The sequence below is a fragment of the Ipomoea nil genome, unplaced genomic scaffold, assembly GCF_001879475.1.
Source record: "Ipomoea nil cultivar Tokyo-kokei standard unplaced genomic scaffold, Asagao_1.1 scaffold2926, whole genome shotgun sequence".
Lineage (NCBI taxonomy): Eukaryota > Viridiplantae > Streptophyta > Magnoliopsida > Solanales > Convolvulaceae > Ipomoea > Ipomoea nil.
In genome coordinates this window covers 1,978,321-1,992,500 of record NW_017619354.1, presented here as the reverse complement: position 1 = coordinate 1,992,500, position 14,180 = coordinate 1,978,321, and positions in this window count along the sequence as shown.

Here is a 14,180-nt window from a genome sequence, read left to right as displayed (position 1 = left end):
TAGGAGATAAATAATATGGAACATAGTAGAAATTCAAATTCTATTGTTTGGTTTGTAAAAATATTATTACTAAGAATTTGTAATGTTTGGTTTACATGGAAATTGAAAGTGAATAAATAATACAAGACGAAAATATCAATGAAATTGCAACTCTTTAGGAGAATATGTTATATGTTGTATGATTATTAGGGAGGGATAATTTGGTCCCCACAATCTAAATTTTATTCCCACATATCATGGAATTACAAATCATAGGGGAGGTAGAATTCTTAAGATTTGAGAAATTACAATTCCATTCTACTCTTTCCATACATTATTTAATACTCAAGGTACGGGATGAGATGTTACTCGTTTAAGGGATCTTTTTATTGACCGGGATGTGAATCTAATTTTGAATGTCCCTATTAGCATGCGAACACCACAGGACTCGTGGTTTTGGTATTGGGGCCATAAAAGGGACTACACGGTAAAGTTGTGTTATAAACGGCTGACCGGCATAACTCAAGATGATAGACCATGGTCTATTATTTGGAACCTAGATGTGCCTCCGAAAGTACAGTGAAGCAATTTTGTTGGCAGTTAATTGGCTTCCTCTTTTTTTGCCAACAAGAGATGCACTGCGCATGAAGCATATTCACTGTTCTTTGATCTGTCACATGTGCAGGAGGGAGGATGAAACGACATGCCATTTATTCGCTCAGTGCACTGAGGTGGTAAAGCTATGGAACTGCATACGGTAATAATGCAGTAGAATGGCTATTTGGTTATATTAAGTTGTTGAAGGGTGACTTGCTATCTAAGTACATAATGACTTGTTGGGGTGTTTGGGCCTCTAGGAATGACTTTGTTTGGAAAGGGCTTGCTTTTGACATGCATGTGTTGCTACGCATAATGCTCATCCACTGGGCAAATTGGAAGCAAGCTAATGAGCAACCTCCCACGCCTAAGCCAGCAACCGTAAGGGACTATTGGACTGTGCCAAACCAAGGGAGATTAAAATTAAACACGGCACTAAACTCAACAGACAATACGATGGGCCTTGGATGGGTTCTACGAGATGATGAAGGGAAGTTTATGGCCGCGAAAAATGTGTCAGTGCATGGCATTGTTGATGTCAGGGAGGCTGAAGCTATGTGTTTGAGAGAAGCTTTAAGTTGGCTCAAGGACACTGGTATGGGAAGTGTTGATGTGGAGATGGACTCCTAAGTTGTTTTAATGTTTTTAATGCTATTTTCAGTACTTCTTTTTATTCTGATTTCGGTTTATTGATTGATGATATTAAAGATTTGAGTTAATACCTAAAATCGTCCTCGACTATAGTGGTTTTTCTCAATTTCGTCCTAAACGACTTTGGTGACCTAATAGCGTCCCAGACTTTTGTGTTTCGCTCAATTTCGTCCTCCATTTGTTATTCCGTCAAATTGGTGTTAAATAAAGGGACAATTCAGTAATGTCAATATTGATCTTTCTTTACTTTCAACTTGTGAAGTGCGAAATTCCTCTGTCTTGTACGAATTACACCAAGAATTACTCCCGGACCTGCAAATCAAATTTTATATTGGTAGTTTTAGGAGTAATTCGTAAAAAAAAAAGGGATTTCGCAGTTCACATGTTTATGAGTAAAGAGATGCCAATATTAAAATTACTTAATTGTCTATTTATTTAACACCAAATGGACAGAATAACAAATGATGGACTAAATTGAGCAAAAGCATAAAAGTCTGGGACAAAATTGCGCAAAACACAAAAGTCTGGGACGATATTAGGTCACCAAAGTCGTTTAGGACGAAATTGAGAAAAACCACTATAGTCGAGGACGATTTTGGGTATTAACTCTTAAAGATTTGGTATCTGAGATTGATGATGTCCAATTCCGATTCGTAAAGCGATCTGCGAATAGTGCCGCCACATTGTTGCTAGGGAGAACTTTTCTGAGTCAGGTTGCGGGGAGTGGTTTGACAACCCACCCCTCTGTCTTGTAAACACTATTGTTCATGATTTAATGCATTAAGCTTTGATTTTCAAAAAAGGAATGTAATTTAAATAATAGAATTTACTTAGAAGATTGATTCTATTATTTAAAAAAAAAAAAAAGAAGGGAAAATGGCACTTTTTCCCCTGAGTTATATACTTATAGCATTTTTTCCCCCTGAATTATTTAAGTAGCTCTTTTCCCCCCTGAAATGTTAAATGGACATATTTACCCTTAAAATAAATATTTAAAATAAATATTTCATTTATTTTTCTTCTCCAACAAATTATTACTATCATTTGGTTCAAACCAAACAGATACTATAGCACCAAACCAAAATATTCCAATTACAATTTATAATCAAAATGTGATATTTAGAGTTTATTAAAATCGCGAACTGGAATGGTTGGTTCATGTTCCGAATTGAAAAAATAAAATACATTTATTGTTGAATTTAGACTATTTTAAAATAAAGACGGTTCAAAATCGCGAACCGAATCCGGAACCGCCGGTTCACGGTTCATGATCCAGTTTTTTTTTTTTTTTTATTCTTAAATTTAATAAATTGAAATCTAAATATTGGGTTCTAGATCTGAATTATAACCGAAAACTTTTAATTCGATTACTATAGTGTCTGGTTCAGTTCGAACCGAACCGTGATAATCGCTACATATACACAATAATTTGTTGGAGAAGTAAAATAAATAAAATGTTTACTTTAAGGGTAGAAATGTCAATTTAATATATTAGGGGGAAAAATCACCACTTTTGAAATAATTGAGGGGGCTAATGTGCTTACATAAATAATTGAGGGGGGAAAAGTGCTATAAATATAGAACTTAGGGGGAAAAAGTGCCATTTTCCCAAAAAAAAATTCACTTTTTAAATTTGAATGGGAAAGAAAGAGTTAATTCCATGAATGGTCCATTGACTATTGACTATTAACATTTATCAATTTTTATTTGTTGACTTTCAATTGTACCATAAATGGTCCTTTGACTATTATTTTTACTAATTTTCGCCATCGGCTTTCAATATAACCATAAATGGTCGATTGACTATTGATTTTGTTCCAAATTTGATTCTTCATTTAAATATTCATTTAATAAAATATTAAATTTAAGAATAATAATGTAAAAATTAACTTGTTGCTGAGATGGACAAATTGAGTTCATCATTGTGATGAAGAATTAAATTTTTTACATTATTATTTTTAAATTTAATGTCTATTAAATTGATATTTAACTGAATGACCAAATTTGGAACAAAATAAATAGCCAATGGACCATGTATGATCGTATTGAAAGTCAATGACGAAAATTGGTAAAGATAAATAGTCAAGAGATCATTTATGATCCAATTGAAAGTCTAAAGATAAAAATTGAAAATGACAATAGTCAATGGATCATTCCTGAAATTAATTCGGGAAAGAAATTACAATGGTTGAGACGTCAAGTGCGAACATTTTCACTAACCCTCGCCCTTTCATTTTTCAGGCAGCTTGGACGAAGGCACCGGGCTTCCGGAAAATCGTGGAGGAATGGTGGAATCCAGTGGGGGATATCAACCTGAACCTTGACAACATGAAACAAGCTTATAATGACTGGAGCAAACAAGAGTTTGGGAGTATTGAAAAGAAAAAGAGGCGACTTGTGGCAAGAATTGAAGGGGTGCAACGCAGGCTGGAGGAACAACCTATGAACGGTTTACTGAAGCTTGAAAAAAAGCTAAAGGGCGAGCTAGAGGTAGTGGGCCCGAGCCAAAGTATTTTTGTTCCAGAACGTCAGATCACGGACAACATTGTGATCTTCCAAGAGATTCTCTACTCAATTAGAAAGATCAAGCGCGGGCCAGGTTATATGGTTCTAAAAATTGACCTAGAAAAGGCTTATGACATATTGGATTGGAACTTCATCCGTTCCACTTTACAGGAAGTTGGCCTTAATAGCAGCCGGGTTAGAAACATTATGCACTGTGTGGAGACAGCCTGGATGTCTATCCTATGGGAAGGCAAGGCTCTTGAGAAGTTTAAACCAGAATGAGGCTTAAGGCAAGGGGATCCGATCCCGCCTTACCTGTTTGTTTTTTGCATCGAGAGACTGGGCCACATTATTTCAGAAGCTGTCAGTCAAGGGAGATGGAAAGGGGTTAAAGTTTCTAAGGATGGTCCGATCATTTCTCATCTGTTCTTTGCCGACGACATGGTCTTATTTGCGGAGGCTGAAGATGAGCAAATGAGTGTCATCATGGAATGCTTAGCCCGCTTTTGTAAGTCCTCCGGTCAAAAAGTGAATAATTTGAAATCAAATATTTTTTTCTCCTCTAACGTTTGCAGGGAAAAAGCTGACCGACTTGCATCCATGGCTGGGATTCCTATGACGAATAACCTTGGCAGATACTTAGGGGTGCCTTCTCTCCACGGGCATATAAGGAGGGACCATTGTAAGAGTTTCATGGACCGGGTCCACTCTAAACTGGAAGGGTGGAAGAAACGTTTTCTGAGCTTGGCTGGACGCCAAGTTCTGGTCAAGTCTGTTTTGAACGCCATCCCTTCGTACCACATGCAAACCGTGCTTATTCCAAGGCCGGTGAAACTGGGAAAAGATAGGTGTTGGGCTCCACGAAGACAAAAGGACCCAACTCATGAGTTCGGTTATCCTCAGTGATACGAACAAGAAGGACATTTTAGGATGGAAGCATGACAAGAACAAAGACAGCGTATAACATGTTGTCCACTCCTTCAACTGAACCTGACGGGAATCTACAAAGGTTGATAGCCAAGAGCGACTCTAATGGCGATGAGCAGATCATTGACTTGGTTATGAACAACGATAGCATGCAGAGAATCTTGCGCGAGGACGAGCTAGGGCTGTTTGGAGCTTTGTCAACTGTGAGGATCATTCACTGATTTTGGATCTTCTCCAACCCCCACAAAAAAAAAAAAAAAAAAAAAAAAAAAAAGTTAAATTAAATAATTAAAATTTTATGGAAAATGAAAAACGAAAAACTAGCATTTGAATTTTCATTTTGAAAATCATAAAATACTTCTCAAATTTTATAATTTTCATGAAAAATATTGTAGTATTTTCACTGAGTGTCCGTTTGGAAACACATAAAATATTTTTTGAAAAATGATTTATTTTTTTGAAAACATTTTTATCTTATGGTGTTTGATTGAAAGTTCATCAATAAACATTATTTTCTCTACCTCATCCAGAATTTTTCTTTTCTTGTTTGGTTCATTTTTAAAAAGAACATAAGTCTATTACTAAGTTATTTCTTATGTATATTAAAATAAAATTATAAATTAATTTATAATACTTATAAATATTAAAAATTATTATAGTAAATACACGTAAATAAATTTTTTTTTTAACATGTTACTTATAATAATTTTGAATTAAAGAAATTAAAGAAGCATTTTACTTTTTTTTTTTGGAGTGGATGTGGACCGGGCCGAGTCAATATTTTTACGCAAATTATGTCGTGCAACCGTGTGCATCAGGGTTGCAAAAAGGCGTCGTTTTTATTAAAAACGACGCCGTCCAACTTAAAAAATAAAATTCATTTTCGATTGCTGTTAATGACATTATGCTGTGCATAATTTGAACTATATATTCAGAATTAATGAACTATATATCCACAATTAATAAACTTATATCCAGAATTAGTGAACTATATATCCGCACCGGTTACTGGTACTGTGTATCCAGAATGAATGAACTATATATTCATATTGGTGAAGTTTTTTTTTTTTTTAAAAAAATTGATTGGTGGAGTTAAACGGTGCCACTAACGACACCGTTACTCCATCAAAGTGAAACGACGTCGTTCGTAACTGTGTGCACTATGTATTGTGTACACAGTTGCACAACGTAACGATTGATATTTTTATTATTAGGCTTGATCCAATCTGACTTATATTTAATTTGACATTAATAAATATAATAATTCTAAAGTATAAACTATAAAGAAATTGAAGAATATTTTAAATTTAAAAATTATTTTAATGGGTGTGGGCTGGACTAGTATTTTTCAACTCAGCTGAATTTATATTTTAATAAGGTATTTGATAAATGTCATAAGTTTAAGCTAAAGAAATTAAAGAAAAAAATCTTTACAAAAAATATTATGGACAATGTGTCCGACTGAACCAATATTTTTATTATTTGACTAAACTCGATCAAATTCATATTTTAACTGAACTATTCCAATTTATTTTAAATAATAACTAGACATATGCTGATTCAACCCGTTTATTTGATACCACTTAGGCGAAAAACAACAAATTCAATGTAAATGAGGATCTAAAAAATATCTTTCGAGTAATGTTATGAAAAAATATTGTTGTCAAAATAGATCAATTTTCCTTTTACTATAATGGAAATTTTCCGTTAGTAACAAATTTATAAAGACATTGAAATCCAAACAGATCCTTACTCTCGAAGTTTCAATACAAAATCATTCCTCCTACATTATATGGGCTTAAAGTCAAGGCCCAATATATCTGGGCCCAAAATCCAAGACAATCAATGATTTTCTGAGATATATGTCGCACTGGTGCGGTGTTCATATCCAGCCCAACACGTCTGTATAGGGCACATTATGCTGTGGAACCGTGCCCACCTTGCAAGGTGTGTACGATTTCAGATTCATAATTTATATACTGTAGATTTATAATTTTTTTAATTAAAAAAATTATTTTTTACTTATCGTTAATGGTGTTTTTCTCTTCGCAATCGCATTGTTTCGTCTTCAGTATGAATCTACAGTATAGAAATTATGAATCTACTGTATTAGGTTTGTGAACATGTGATAGAGCTATATGTTCATAATTTTATAAATATATGTTCATAATTATAGAGCTATGTGTTCGTAATTTTCGATATTCCCAATTGTTGAACTCTGTATTCACAAATCATAGAACTATCTGTTCATAATTTGATAACTATAGAGTTTAGAAATTATGAATCTACAGTACAAATATTATTAATCTGCAGTATAGAAATTATGAATCTACGGTATAGAAATTATAATCTACAGTTTAAAAATTATGAATCTACAGTATAGAAATTATATGAATCTGAAACCGTGCACACCTTGCAAGGTGGGCACGGTTCCACAGCATAATGTGCCTCTGTATAGTGTATACCAATCATTATTGCGTGGATTATGGTTCTACATAAAGTGTATTATTCCAACACATAAAAGTATATTATTCCAACTCATTAAAATGCATTATATTACCCTATAAATCTCATTATTATAACACATATAAAATACATTATTCTAACTCATAAAATAGATTATCTTACTCCACAATGTTCATTATTCTAACACGCACGTGGAGCAAGACAATTTTTTAACATCAAAACGATGTCGTTTTGGACCGTAATCCACACAATAATTTGCCGTTCGTATACAACAAATTATATTATGGAACATGATAGATAAATCATTAATAAATATTTATTTTAAATTATATACAAAAAATGAATCTCAACAAAATGTATTAAACTTAAAGTGAATGTTTTTTTTTTTTTTTTTTTTTTTTTTTTTAATGTTACTAACTATATTAGAATGTAGTATCTGTTCATAATTACTTTCTCAATCTATTGAAGCATAAAAAGTCAATAATGCCTCCACTAAGTCTCAAACCCACATCCCCCATATAGGAATGGAACTTTGGTGCCATATATATATATATATATATATATATATATATATATATATATATATATATATATTAGTGATCATATGAGAACCACCAGTGGGTTCATGAGAACTAATTTGGTGTATTAAAAAAATTGATATCTACGGATGAGATTAATTGGAGTAATTAAAAACGCCCGTGTTGAAGGATTATGCTAGGAATATCACCATCCATACATATATATATATATATATATATATATATATATATATATTAACAAATTACGGACCACGGTATAATAATTAAGCAATTAAATTATACTGTGGACTATTATTTAATATAGTGAAGGTATATTATTTGGAGTAAACTAAATAATGAAACTTTCAATACACAAATAATATATTTTTAAGAAATAAACATTTAGTGTATTAATTGATCTGTACACAAAGACAGGTCTTAAGTCTTACCAAAAGAATTACAATATGTTAGCAATGATTGGGATGATGGTGAATGGGTAAGGCTGCTGTTGAGCGTGGTAGGACCAAGAAAGTGAAGAAACTCTTGTGTGCTACGTCAGAACACTTGAGAACCACACATTCCACTTCATTTAGAAGGACTGCGTTAAGTGTAAAGGTGAAATGTGTAGTTTTAAAGTAACCATGGAACACCAAAATGTTGTACTCCATGAGCGTTAGGGGCCGGCTTGCTGAATCATGCTGATGAGCTCTAACAACATATATGGTTGCTCATGATCACTTTTTGTCAGGACTGCGGCTTGGAAGGTCGAGTTCAGCATCCTGTCATCGAACTGTGTGGTTAAATAGTTAATGTCCACCTATTTATTCTCAATTAGTTTTTGGAAGGATATGACGACCAAATAACCAAAGAACTTAAGTATAGTGCAGTGTTGGGTTCCCACATATGTATAAAGGTAAATCACGAGTCGCCCAAGTAGCCTTCTGATGAGTCTCTGTCTTGATTTAATTGATCACCTGTAAGCCAGGGAAGGTGAGCTTTTGTATCATAATGATTTACTGATTTTGATGGTATATATGAGAAGTTGAGGCTGTGTGGTTAGTGATGATCTCATGATCCCAGTATGTTACATGAGTTTGGTTGATAAATTAAATGTTATTGCTAACTGTATTTGTTGTAGTTGTAAAGGTGATAGTGAAGGAGTGGGGAGTAGTGGCTAATTTTCTTTACTAAATGGGATGACAGTGAATTGCCATTTTCAGGTGATGTTGTGAATCTAAAGCAGTACATCTAGTTGTTATCAAGATTCAAAGTGAGGAACGAAAGCGATGGCGGCGATTGACAAAGAAAAATCTGATGCCAGAGCAAGTGCCTCAACACTATCACCACTTTTTACCTATACTTGTAAGTGGTTTCTTGATTTTTTTTTTTATAAAAAAAATACATAAGCTGTTCAGGTTACGCCAGACTAATTATGAGTTTCTGACGATCTCTAATTCCCTGCTCCAAAAGTCAATAAAGGAAGTAAATTTGAGCCCAATACACACTCTACTCCAACCTAGGGAGCCTAACTCCAATGAACCCACACTCTGCTGTCTCTAGCGGTAACTTGAGGTCAGGTGATCAACCACTATACTAACCCGGGGGTTGATGCTTGATTTTTTTAGTACCATCCGTTGGCATGATCACAGTATTTATCATGGAGTTTTACTACATGTACTCCCTCACTTTTACTCCTGCCGTTTCAATTGATAATTAGTTCTCTTCATTTGTGGGTCCCAATGAAAATGTTAGCATCAAAATTTCGTGAGACACTGAGACTGAGTAAAAGTTGGGAGTAGAATTTGAGGGTATGATGAGTAGTATTTTCCTGTATCATGTGGTTCCAGGGACATCCTCTAATCCTCAGTAGGGTTCATTAGAGATTGTGGAAAAGTGGACCAAAGAGATGGTTTTTGGCATAGCTAGGCCCCATGGTTTAGTTAATGTAGTTATTCTTCCTAGGTAGAAAAGGGAAATTAAAGTCACCATCCATGGCCCTCAGTTTTGGAAGGTTGCAACTTGCAAGCATGCTCCTGGCTTTTCCATTACTGAATGCATTAAATGATTAGCTTAGGAGCATCTTCTTTATTAATTTTTACATGCTCCAAAATAACCGCATTTTGACCCTAACTGACAAAAGACCACAAAAAATGTAAACCAGCCTAAGTTGTTATAGCTAACCGGCTAAAACTAAGAAAACCAATAAACTGTTTCTAGTGAGAGTCAAACTTGAGACCTTGTGATTACCAAATCTCATAATCGATCTCAACTTTGATAATTGGAAACAGTTGATTTTTAGTATTTCATGTGCAGTTAAGTTAGTATATGTCTGTCAGCAGGTGGTCTGGCTATATATACCCATGAAGTTTATGAAATTTCAGAAAGCTTGTGAGTTCTGAACCAGAGATGGTGACGCTTTCACCACCACTCCTGTACTGTTTACTATATAAATATTCTGGAATTGAATGGCAACATTATATTCTCTTGATTCTTGTAATTCTGCAATCTTCAAGTGGCAGAGTTGTCTATTCATCCCCTCCATTACATCATCATAAAGCCCTAGCTAGGGCTGTTATGCTTTATTATTATAGTACTAACTGAACTGATCACTTTTAAAAACAATATAATACCTTGAAGCAGTTCCAACTTTTTCTGCATTTATATAACATGGTCAAGGTTATAGCTGGCCACATGCTAGCATAGTATTCTGAAAATGTTTTTGTATGCTCATAATAATTTATTATCATCTGTCCCGTCAGGCTAGCTCAGTTGGTTCGATCAATCACCTTACAGTTTTGCTTTAAAATCCATTGAGCACCTGAGCGATCATTAGTGATGAAGGCTCTTTGTGTGCAGAGTGTACAAGTAAAGAATGAGAATTTGGGGGGTGGGGGGAAGGGGTGTTTATGGAGACCTAGTTTGGGCTAAGTTGGAAACCGTGTGTGTATATATAGGGTATGTTTCAGGTGCATGTGAACCTGTGAATCCCCACACACCATTGAGATGTGAGATTGGACAACCAAGATCTGAAGAATATAATGGTGCATTGATGCAGCGATGTATATTTACTACGTCAAAATCATTATAAACTACAAAATGAGTTAATACCCAAAATCGTCATCGACTATAGTGGTTTTTCTCAATTTCGTCCTAAATGACTTTGGTGACCTAATATCGTCCCAGACTTTTGTGTTTCACTCAATTTAGTCCTAGACTTTTGTATTTTTGCTCAATTTAGTTCCTCATTTGTTATTCTGTCCATTTGGTGTTAAATAAATAGACAATTCAGTAATTTTAATATTGGCATCTCTTTACTCATAGACATGTGAACTGCGAAATCCTTTTTTTTTTTTACGAATTACTTCCAGAATTACTCCTAAAACTGCGAATATAAAATTTTATTTGCAGGTCCGGGAGCAATTCTGGGTGTAATTCGTACAAGAAAGAGGAATTTCACACTTCACAAGTTGAAAGTAAAGAGAGATCAATATTGACATTACTGAATTGTCCCTTTATTTAACACCAATTTGACGGAATAACAAATGGAAGACTAAATTGAGCGAAACACAAAAGTCTGGGACGATATTAGGTCACCAAAGTCGTTTAGGACGAAATTGAGAAAAACCACTATAGTCGAGGACGATTTTGAGTATTAACTCACTACAAAATCAACGGTACAGTACATAGGTTCACATGATAGCATTGATTCACATTTGAAACTATATATATATATATATATATATATATATATATATATATATAATTCTCTCATCATATTGAAAATGGAAAAACTGTTGCATGAGATTTCATCACTTTTCTTTATTTAAAAGTGATGGGGCACTGTAAACAAAATGTACTATACTAATTACACTCGTCAATTCTCTATTAGTTAAATACTTTATTTTTACCTTTTATAAAATAATACGCGTTATTTAAGATATGATGCGATTCCATTAAAACTTTCTCCAATGAACGATATATATCAGCCCCCAACCCACCCAAACCATTTCTATTTTTAAATGATTTTAGGATATGATTCTTTACACATAAAAAAGGAAAAAGAAAACAGATATGGAGATTTTCTTCAATAATAAGGAATATAACACATCTTTAATTATTTATTTTGCAAGGGTGAATATGCTGTAATTTGGTGGTTGCTGAAGGCTGAAGCTTATGCTATTCCATTCTATGGTGCATATTGAAGGAATATCTTCACCAGTGGAAGTAAAAAAGTTGCCACATATCTTCATGTTCTGAGAGATATGAAAATATGATCTGAAAGCCATCAGGAAAGCTAGTTTTTTCTGTTGCAGATGAATGATGATAGATGCTTATGGGTAGTCCATGCTCTTATTTTCCATTAATACCAACCAATAATATTATAGTAATCTCACACACACACACACAATAATAATATAATCATGCCCGCATGAGCAGCTCAATTGGTCATAGGAGAGTGAAGTTTGGGAACAATGATCCGGGAACAAGTCTCACCATAGTGAGGGGACTCCTTGTGCTCAGTAAACAAAGGTCTATTATGATTTACATCCTCTCAGATGCGGTCTAGCATTTGTGTTCAACTGAGTTACTATGATTTACATCCTCTCAGATGCTCTATCGAGCCGGAACGTGGGCATGGGCAGCTCAGTTGGTTACAGAGGTGAAGTTTAGGAACAATGACCCGAGATCTAGTTTCACCCGCGGCAGTCCTCTCAAAGTGAGGGGCTCCTTGTGAACAATAAGCAAAGGTCTATTATAATTTACATCCTCTCATATGCTCTGTTGGGTTAGGACGTAAGGGACCTTGTGATTGTGCATTCAACCTTTTGAAAACAATAATAATATAATCACACAGAGTCTTTTGCACTTTTGGTCCCACGACTATGGTGTCACTAACAACTTTGATCTACGACTTTTAAAATTTGTAAAATTGATCTACGATTATGACTTTCTTAGTAAATTTGGTCCTTTCAGTGTATTTTCCGTTCAATTTTTGTTAGAAAATTTTACTCCACATTTTAACATGGGTAAAAGAAAGTCATTTTACTCCACATTTTGGCAAATTTACTCCCATGTTAAAATAGGAATAAAATTTTCTGGCAAAAATTAAACGGAAAATGCACTGAAAGAACTAAATTTCCTAAGAAAGTCATAGTCAATTGACCAATTCTACAAATTTTAAAAGTCGTGAATCGAAGTTGTTAATGACACCATAGTCGTGGGACCAAAAGTGCACAAAACTCTAATCACACATAATGGAAGTCCCAAAGTACTAGGAAAAGAGGAAACCACCTTTATTGTTGCACTTTCTTTCTTTTCAGTTTTCATCTTTCCAATGCCCCCCAATTAATTAAAGTCCAAGAACTATTGTACTATGAAACAATATTTGAAGGTAGGTATTGTGTTCACATGCATTTACTTTTTATCTGCCTCAAAAAAGAAGTAATCTTAGCAAGGAAGACAGCTTGCTTATCAGAATTCATATACTTGAATTGATCTGTTTGAGTGGATGGTTTCTTATCTTTTTTTGGGTCATAAAAGATAAATCCGATCTCATATTTTAAATGTGGGAAAACATTGGAAAAAGTATGTTATTCTCTAAATAAACCCTGAAAAACTTGAGACCATTGAATTTTACTTCTTTAAAATTGTCCAGATGATGCTATATTCCAATCAATCATGCATGCTTTTCATGCTTTTTTTTTTTTTCACTTTTATTTTTCTCTGAGTATTTTTTTCTCCAGTTTCTATAGCTTTTAGAGGTATAATAATACACATAATTAGGCTAGGATAGGCTGTAATCCAATTGGTGGATGGTGGATGGTGGGCTGGTGCCTTCCTTCTTTGTTTGGCTTAAACCATCAAAATTTCCTCATTTCTGGATTCTTCTTTCTCCATCCATGATCATCACTTTAGGAACAAAAGCCCAACTGGGTATATTGCTACTCAAGCAGTTTTTTCAATCAAAGAAAGAGACTTTTACTGTATGTTGGGCATGCTGTTAGTTCCTAGCTAGTTTTATGCTGCTTTAATTTATACATGTGCATTAAACTTTTTTTTTTTTTTTCTCTCTCTCACTTTGTCAATTAACCTATAAGGGCGTTTGGTTCACGAAATGTTAGATTACCTTAAGGAATGTTAGATTGTTGGGAATGTTAGATTACTGTGTTTGGTTTAAAACTAAGATATGTAAATAAGATAACGGTAATAAGATAAATTAATTAAAAAATACAAAGCCCAATATTAATAATAAAACAAGGGAATGTGAAATTACCTAAGAAATTGGAGGGTATCTCACATTCCCTTCCAATAGCTAAAAACTTAATGCAGAGGTTATCTGGCATTCCTTGAGAAAATTAAATAACCTGAACCAAACATGAGAATCTTATATTACCAAACAAATATAACCTTGCTTATCTTATATAACCTGAAGCAAACGCCCCCCTAAGGTGTTTTCCTTTTCCTCAAAACATATTGTAACTTGTCAGTATGCAATGTATTATATTGTATTGTATACTAATTGTTAGATGTAAAAAT